The sequence below is a fragment of the Cryptomeria japonica genome, chromosome 7, assembly GCF_030272615.1.
Source record: "Cryptomeria japonica chromosome 7, Sugi_1.0, whole genome shotgun sequence".
NCBI classification, from domain to species: Eukaryota; Viridiplantae; Streptophyta; class Pinopsida; order Cupressales; family Cupressaceae; genus Cryptomeria; species Cryptomeria japonica.
Window position 1 is genome coordinate 144,692,776 of NC_081411.1, and position 9,159 is coordinate 144,701,934.

Below are 9,159 nucleotides of genomic sequence, written 5' to 3' on the forward strand. Positions count from 1 at the left end.
AATATGTCTTCTAGTTGCTCCTTACTGGAAACATCTTCTAATACAACCTCTTTATTCTGAACCTTTTCTCTCAAAAAATGATACTTGAGTTCAATGTGCTTTGTCCTAGCATGCAATACCAGTTTTTTTGAAATATTGATTGCACTGGTATTATCATAGAAAATACTCACCAGTTCAGATATAGGCACTTTGAAGCCATTCAATACATGCTTCATCTAGATTGCCTTAGTGCAATTCATAAAGGCTGCCACATACTCTACTTCAACTGTAGACTAGGAAATACAGCTTTGCTTCTTTTTCATCCATGAGACTAGTCTTCCTCCAAGGAAGAACGCTCCACCGATTAAGCTCTTCCAATCATCTACATTACCTACCCAATATGCATCGTTAAACACTTTGAGACCAAATTTGCCATTGTATGGATACCACAATCCATAATCAATAGTCCCTTTCAGGTATCTAAGAATCCTCTTTACCGCTACCAAGTGGGATTCTCTTGGACTCTTCTGGAAACAAGCTACTATGCCCACTGCATGAGCAATATCCGATCATCGATCAGTACTCCTTCTCATCCACCAACACTCTATCATCCTCCTTTGTTGGTTTGCAGGCAGTCACCATCGATGTTCCAATCAGTTTTCTCTCCTCCATGCCAAAGGTCTTCAAAACCTCTTTGATATACTTGGATTGGGTAATGAAGATAGCCTCCTTCATCTGCTGAATCTATAGACCAATAAAGAATTTTATCTCAATCAGAGACATCTCAAACTCTTTCTTCATTTCATCTGCGAATGCATGGCTCATTTCATCATCTCCTCCGAAGATTATGTCATCTACAAATACTTCATAGATCAGATTTTGATCACCTTCAGATTTCAGGTAGATGTTGTTGTCCTCACTTGTTCTCTTAAATCCTATCTTCACAAGATGAGAGTGTAACCATTCATACCATGCCCCTAGTGCTTGTTTCAATCCATATAGGGCCTTGTGTAATCTACACACCATGTTACTATCTTCTAACAAAGAAAACCCATCAGGTTGCTCAATATACACTTCTTCTTCTAAGATTCCATTCAAGAATGCAGACTTCACATCCATCTAGTATACCTTAAATCCTTTGAATGCTACAAATACAAGTAGCATTCGGACACCTTCCAGTCTAGCCACTGGGGCAAAGGTTTCTCCATAATCTTCTCCCTCTTCCTGAGAATATACCTTGCATACTAGTCTTTCCTTATTCTTTATCACTATGCCTTCTTCATTTAGCTTATTCTTGAAGACCCATTTAGTGCCTATTACATTCTTGTGTTCCGGTTTGGGTATCAAGGACTATGTTGCATTCTTTTCTATCTGGTACAACTCTTCTTCCATTGCCTTTATCCGGTCTTCATCGGTAAGTGCCTCTCTAGTGGTCTTAGGCTCACATTTTGAAATCATGCAAGAGTTTCCTTTCACCTTTCTCCTTGTGAGTATCCCTGCATCTTTGTCTCCTATGATCTACTTCAGATCATGATATTGTTTCACATACCTAGGAATGATCCTAGCTGGTTCTGCTTGCTTTTCCTCTTCTTCTTCCACTTCATCTTCTTCTTCACCTATTGCAGCTTCTACCGGTATAGGAACACTGAGGTCTTTCTAGTGTTTGCAACTTGTTTCCTTCTTAACCGGTTCCCAAAGAGCTACACCTAGTTCATCTTTCACTTGCTTGCTGCAGGTTTCCTTAGGCTCCTTAGGGGATTCATCAACCTTGACATTAATACTCTCATCAATTTTCTAACTCCTCTTGTTGTAGCATTTGAGAGCCTTGCTTTTAGTGGAATATCCTAGAAATATTCCTTCATCACATTTAGCATCAAACTTACTCAGATGCTCACCTCTCCTAATTTAACACTTACTGCCAAACACTTTGAAAAAACTCACATTAGGAGTTCTCCCATTCTAGTACTCATAGGGGGTTTTGTCTTTACCTTTATTGATGAGTACCTGGTTCATGGTATAGACTGCAGTGCTCACCACTTCTCTCCAAAAAGTGTGAGCAACCTTTCCTTGGATCAACATAGTTTTGGACGCTTCAATTACAGTCCTGTTATTCCTTTTTACTATGTCATTCTATTGTGGTGTCCTTGGGTAGACAACTGCCTCTTGATATCATTCTCTTCACTGTACTTTTTGAATTCAATAGAAGTGAATTCACCTCCCTAATTAGTTCTTAGACATTTTATTCTTTTGCCGCTCTCCTTTTCCAGCAATGCTCTGAAGGCTTTGAACTTTCCAAACGCCTCAGACTTGTCTTTCAAGAATGTGACCCACATCATTCTTGAGTAGTCATCAGTAAGAATCATGAAATACCGATCTCCCTAAATGCTTCTAGTTTTAATTAGACCACACAAATCGGTGTGCACTAGATCAAGTAGGTTCTCTGCTGAAAAAGATACCTTTGAATGTTGAGGAAGATATCTTCCCAGGTTGACATTCTCTACATAAATCATTCTCCTATTTGTTCAGCAAAGGCAATCCTCTCACTGCCTTGATCTTACTCACCTTTACAATATTATCAAAATTCATATGAGAAAGTCTCTTATGCCATAGCCAACTGTCATCAAACTTTTCCATCAGGCACTAACTAATCTTGGCATTCACCTTTGAACTCCACCTTTGAACTCTAGAATGAGTCCTTTGTCATTTAGCTGAGCATTACTCAAAAGGTTGTGCTTAAGGCCTTCCACCCAGTAGACATCATCCGCATTGCTTTTTCCATTCAGTGAGATGGATCCTTTTCCTTTCACCATGCAAGGTGCATCATTGCCAGACTTGACAACACCTCCATCATATTCTTCCAGAGAAAAAAAATTCTTTGGTCACCAGTCATGTGGTGAGAACACCCACTATCATTGATCTACTCATTAGATTTGTCAATGCGAGAGACAAGATCTTTCTGATCAGACACCTCTTCCTTTACAGCTACAAACACTATGTCCTCATTCTCTTCATCCTCAGATTCTTCATCGGTAACACCTTCATCTACTGCAAGAAGATAATTTCTCCTACTTCCTCCTTTATATTTTCTAAACCTTTCCGGTATATCCTTATTGTCATTGTTAGGACAGTTAATAGCTATATGTCCTATCTTAGTGCAGGAAAATCATTTTATAAGAAGTAAACCTTTGTATTTTTTGGTGCCTTTTGGAAATCTCTTAGCAAGAAGAGCTTCAAACTCCATCAGAATCTCCTCATCATACTTGTCTCTATTTGGCCTAGATTCATAATTGGTGTTGACTTCTTTTCCTTTTCTGGTTAATGCAGAGGAAACAAACATTGTAAAGGTTGACTCTGTCTTTTGAACACTACCATCATAGCTATTCAATTCATATGCAGTCAACTTTGCAATGATAGAGTCTAGAGATACCTTTGTCTTGTCAATAGACCTCAACTCCTGAATAGTAGCAATCCTAATTGCATAGACCGGTAACAATGATCTCATAACTTTACTGACAATGGTGGCATCATCAATTGTTCCACCAGTGCTCTTGATATCTCCAACCACAGTCTTCATCCATATGCCATATTGGTGAATGGTCTCACCTTCAACCATCCTCATGTCTTCAAATTTTCCTCTAAGGCTTTCTTCCTTAGCCTGCTTGACATGCTCATCACTACCATAAATGGTTTCCTGTGTGTCCCATACATCGTTAAGATTGTCCTTATCTTGTACATCAATGACCTCAATATCAGACAGACTGCTAATAAGGGCTTCCATGACTTGCCCATTTTATTGAATCTCTCTTTTTTGATCATCGATTAGAGTGCTAGTGGGGATTACATAGGCATTCTCAACATAGCTCTAGTTTTGAGCAGCCAAATTCTTGATATAAATCTTCATTCTATCCTTCACTATTTTGAAGTTATCCCTATTGAACTTAGGACCTTCCCTCTTTATCATTAATGCAGGATATTTTGCCTCAAGTGGTTAAGCTTATATCACCAAGGACCTAGAGTTGCTCTGATACCAATTGATGAACAAATAATACCCTAACTAGTACTGAGAGGGGGGGGAGTGAATCAGTTCAAACAAAAACTTTCTCAGCACTTTATCATATTAAAACAATGCTGATCGATTGTCTTCACCACTGAACTTAACCATGGGTATACCAGTTAAGCACAGATACTTCAGACAACATTTGACAGATCTTAAATCTTGATGAATACTTCCTGATATAATCAAGCATGAGTTGTATCAACAATACCACAACCATTTAGCGTTGCATGCATAACTAACTTAATCAACAACTACTCAATCATCACATGAAAACTCACAACCCATAACAAATAGATTTTTTCACATGGAAACCCAAATGGGAAAAACCATGGTGGCGATGAATACCTACAAGCTTGTTTTGAACTCTTTTGAAGTCCACTCTATTAGGAGCCTAGTTCGGTTAAAGACTTTACAATAAGGTTTTGTTAGGAACCGATCTTGTTAGGGATCACCTAGTTAAGCGATGGCTATAAACCCTGTTAAAGGTTGAAACCATGTTAAAGGTTACCTCATTAGAGAATTTAAGGAACTAAATGAACTTGAGTCACCTAGTTAGAGGATTTGCAACAAGCCTATTAAACCTACCCAGTCAAAGGATTTTCCTTCTATTGAAATGGTTAGAAGTCAACAGGTAAAGCTTTGATATGATAACAACACTACTTACTAAGGCAGATCCTTTTTGGCTCCTTTCCTCTGCAATCACACTCTATAGATTCCACACTCTAGTTTGGCAAGTATCTCAACACACAAACACATCATTTTCCAACACAAACAATAACAAACATCCTTGACCTTATAGAAAATAATTAGGTTGGTAGCATAAACCCTAAACTCTTAGGTTTATAATTACAAGCGGTCTAATCCTGACCATTAGATCCATTGCATAGAATGAAGTGATCTAAAACAGATCTCAAGTCATTCTGCATCGTCCAATCTTCACCGCATCTGGAAATCAGTAACCCATCACGCGCACTTCATACATCACTCAGAACATCGTGCATTCCCGAGGTAGAAATTTAATGCATTCGATCTTCATGCCCAAGATCCTCAAGGAAATCCTTCACAAGAACATAACTGACATGGCACCATGATCTCATCCTTATCTCTTAACTAACTCATCACAGAATGTCATCGGTTGCACTGCATAAGCCAAACTGGAAGCCCTAGGGCTGAATAGAGACTACCAACCAACAATCACACTTAGTGAACCCTGACACCAATCCACTCCATCCTGGTTGACCATAACCACTTCCAATCTTCATACCGGTTCACCTATTGACATCAATGACAACATACATTTTCCCCAGTTCATCATATGCCAACATCAAGAAGGTCCAAATTCTTCAAGCTCAAAAGAAGATAATTTTCCAACCAAGGTATCCCTATTGACAGAAGTATTTTCCATTGTTCTCAATTATTTAATTGTAGTAACCTTAATTTTATAAGCCGGTGGTAAAGCTCTTAGAAATTTAGAAACTATTTCATCTTCACTCAAAGATCCACCACAACATTGAATTTCCATGACAATTTCATTTACCCTTTCCATAAATATAGTAATCCTTTCATCTTCTTCCATCTTCAAATTTAGCAATCTTAATAGTAGGGTCACCTTCATTTAGAGTCTCCAACTTGTCCTATTTAGCCTTTTCTATTGATTCGTTGGTCAATCCCATTATTTATTAATCAAAAAGTGCACACAAGAGGGCTTCTCTAGCTCTACAATCATTCTCAAGCTCCTTATCCAAGTTTGTCAGAGGAGGATTTCTAGATGCAGGATTGAAAGGGGTTACACCATTCTCAGCGATCTCCTAGATTTCCTTACCAAGACATCTCAGATGAGTCTCTATCTGAATCTTCCATACTTTGTAATTTGTTCCATGAAGCCTAGGAATTTCTCTCCAAAAGGCACCTGAACTATTAGATGCCATAGGATCTTCCTCAAGAGGTTATGTTTTTGTAGAGAGGACTAGTGCTCTAATACCAATTGTTAGATAGTTCAAATAACCAAAGGACAACTGAGAGGGGGAGGGATGAATCAGTTGTCACCAAATTACTGAAACTTAAAGTATTTAAAACTTTATTACTGGAACACATAAGATCAATATCGAAATGCATAAAGCAATTACCAGGATAACATATATACCAATTAAGAATAAGCAACAATTAGAGAATAGTTACCATCCACATGACACCAAGATTTGTACGTGGAAAACCTAGTAAAGGGAAAAACCACAGTGGGAAGCCTACCCATAGTCAGATAATAGTTTTGCAGTAAGTATGTGATTAAAAATTGAGGAGCCTACACCTGCAGGAAGGCCAACAACCTAGAGCACACTGCTCATTACAAAAGGAGTCTCACTGACTACATAAGAAATCTAGACTACAATCGGAAGGAAGAATGAACTGCAATAATAGCATCTCCTTTGCCTGAGTACAGTTGCGGTTAAGCTCAATAAAAGAGGTACTAAACCTCTTTCATAAACCCAACTTGATCACCTATGATCGACTAAATCATCTACATGAATGATTATTACATTACTCGCTTGCATACCATGATCTAAAATGAGATCATACATATATATATACAAACCCTAGACAATAAACCTATTACATAATTATAAAACATGTTGGCCTAAGGCCAAATAAATATCATCCAACCCATAAATCATCCCGAAAAACACATCGAGGAGTTCCAACAACACATTACATTAAGTCGGTCCATAACCTAGATAGCACCAAACCCAATTTAGGTCCACACATGCTAGAGCAATGATTATAATCAATCAAGGCTCGAACACGATCACCATAAACATCTTGAATCCCTACTAGAATCTACACCAACACCACTTATGCTTAATATCAAAAGATCTTCAACAAAGCTCTACTGGTGAAACTCTTACTAGATCAATAAACCAGGCTTACCAACACATAAGATAGCATTCGATCACCAAATCAATACCAACTAACTGAAAATATATCAGAATAGCATGAATATAAGATCTAAGCCAATTGCATAAGCTAAAGCATACTGGAGTATACTAAATCAATATGATCTTACCAACCAGAAACCAATCATCCTACCAGGACCAACTGGATATCGATAAACAACCAAAGCAGCTAGTGTTGACATCAATGACAAAACATCATAATAAATTCCATCAAATTGCCAACACATTCTCAGTCGAGTTCATGATGAGTTTATATGGCTTGACAAGCCCCAGAAGATAACTAAACAAGCGATTCAATCTGTGACATGCCTCAATGAAATCGGTGAAGTACCTGGTCTGAGGAAGGTGTTGAATAACATGGTGATAGCTACTACTGGCTCCAAGTTTGACAGGAGGGAAATGACCATAAACAACATTCTGGAGCATGATGTGAAGTTTGCATCTATGATGGTCAGATACAAAGTTTACCAGTCTAGTACATATAACTCCGTATTCAGAACTGTCATATACTCCACATATCAGATGTTGAAGAATGACATGAGGTATGACCTATGCATAGTACTCGTAAATGAATTGATAAGTAATTTGAAGAAAATTAAGCAAGATAAGAAGGACACTTTCAAATATGGAACTCTTCTTATTTCCTTGGGCTTATATTTCTTGAATGAGATACCTAGTGTGAAAGGAAAGGTCCAATGGGCCTATGATAGATCTATATCTATGCAAATTAAATAGGTATTATGGGGAATAGGAGATGCTACAAAGAGAATATCTTCTCTCTGGGGTCTTCAAAACCTTCCAAGATACAATGGAAAGCAAAGAGAGGATCACTAAGGAGATTGTTGAGAAGTATGAGAAAACCATATGCTTCATGGTAGACAAAGATCAATGTCAAATGGAAGCAATGGAGCACAGGAAAGTATGCATCATGCCCATGGGGTATGAAGTTGACTCTATCATGCTCAAGGAATATGCTCAACACTTATTTAGTCAATTGGTAGATCCTAAAGAAGGGAGCTTTGGAACATTTAAGGAGAAATACTTGAAATTACACAATCAATTCACTACACCTGCTAGGAAAAGGAATTTTACAAAGATGACTCAGGAAGTAGGGTAAAAGTACAAACTTGTGTCTCACTTTTATAAAGGAAAAGGCTAACAACAACAAAACAATTCAACTTCAATGACACAAAAGTGATATTTCTATTTGGTATTTGAAGATGATGTAAACTAATGAAATGTGTAAAGCTAGATGAATTTTATGCCTATTATTTTAAAGAAAAAAATGGAACAAGAATTGATATGTCTTTTTAATTATTAAAGTCAATTCAATTATTAAAAAATACTACAAATCAGGGGTTTCACCTCCCACCACAAAACTATATGTAAATAATCTTGTTTTCCTCTGATTTTGAAATATGTTTTAGATGACATCCATCGCCAGCACAGAAAAAAAAAAAACTGATTTCGATGTATATTTTTACCATTATAACAATTCAAAGTCGAAGTTTCCTAAAATCGACAGTTTTCGTCTCCCACCAAATTTCCCCTACCAAAACTATAGCGATCCCCATAAAAATTATATATTCTTGAAGAGGACTCTCTCCTCTAGTGTTATATATAATTTTAAAATTTTTCTAATATGATTTATTATTATTTTATTTTTTTGAATCAGTCTTCTCGAATGTTAATATAACTACCTGTAGTATTTTGTAATTTTAATATATGAATTATAGTTGAAATTTTATAAAAAAATTATATGTCAATGTTCCTCACTTCGAGCTCTCAAAAAGGGTATTTTAAGTTTTTAAAATAAAAATAAAAATTGATGGTCTAATTCTTAGCAGAATTTGAAAGTTCTGCAAATTGAGGAGATTTTGCTAAGTAGGCTGTCATGTGGGATGCCACATAGGCAGCCTCGGCTGAGTAGGACTTAGTCAAGTCCCCCAAGCTGCGGTAGCCTCTGCAAGCACCCTTTCCCTCATACTTTAATGTCACACAACACTATGGGGGGCTAATTGTAGTCGATAGGTATATGTAGGACTCGACTGAGTAGAATCGACTGAGTCCTACTCACCAGAGTGTACCGCACCACCTGTCCTCCACGTAGGTGCCATGTGGCACCATGCAGCATTGGTCGAGTAGAATTTTTTTTCCCTCACACTTAGCCTAAAG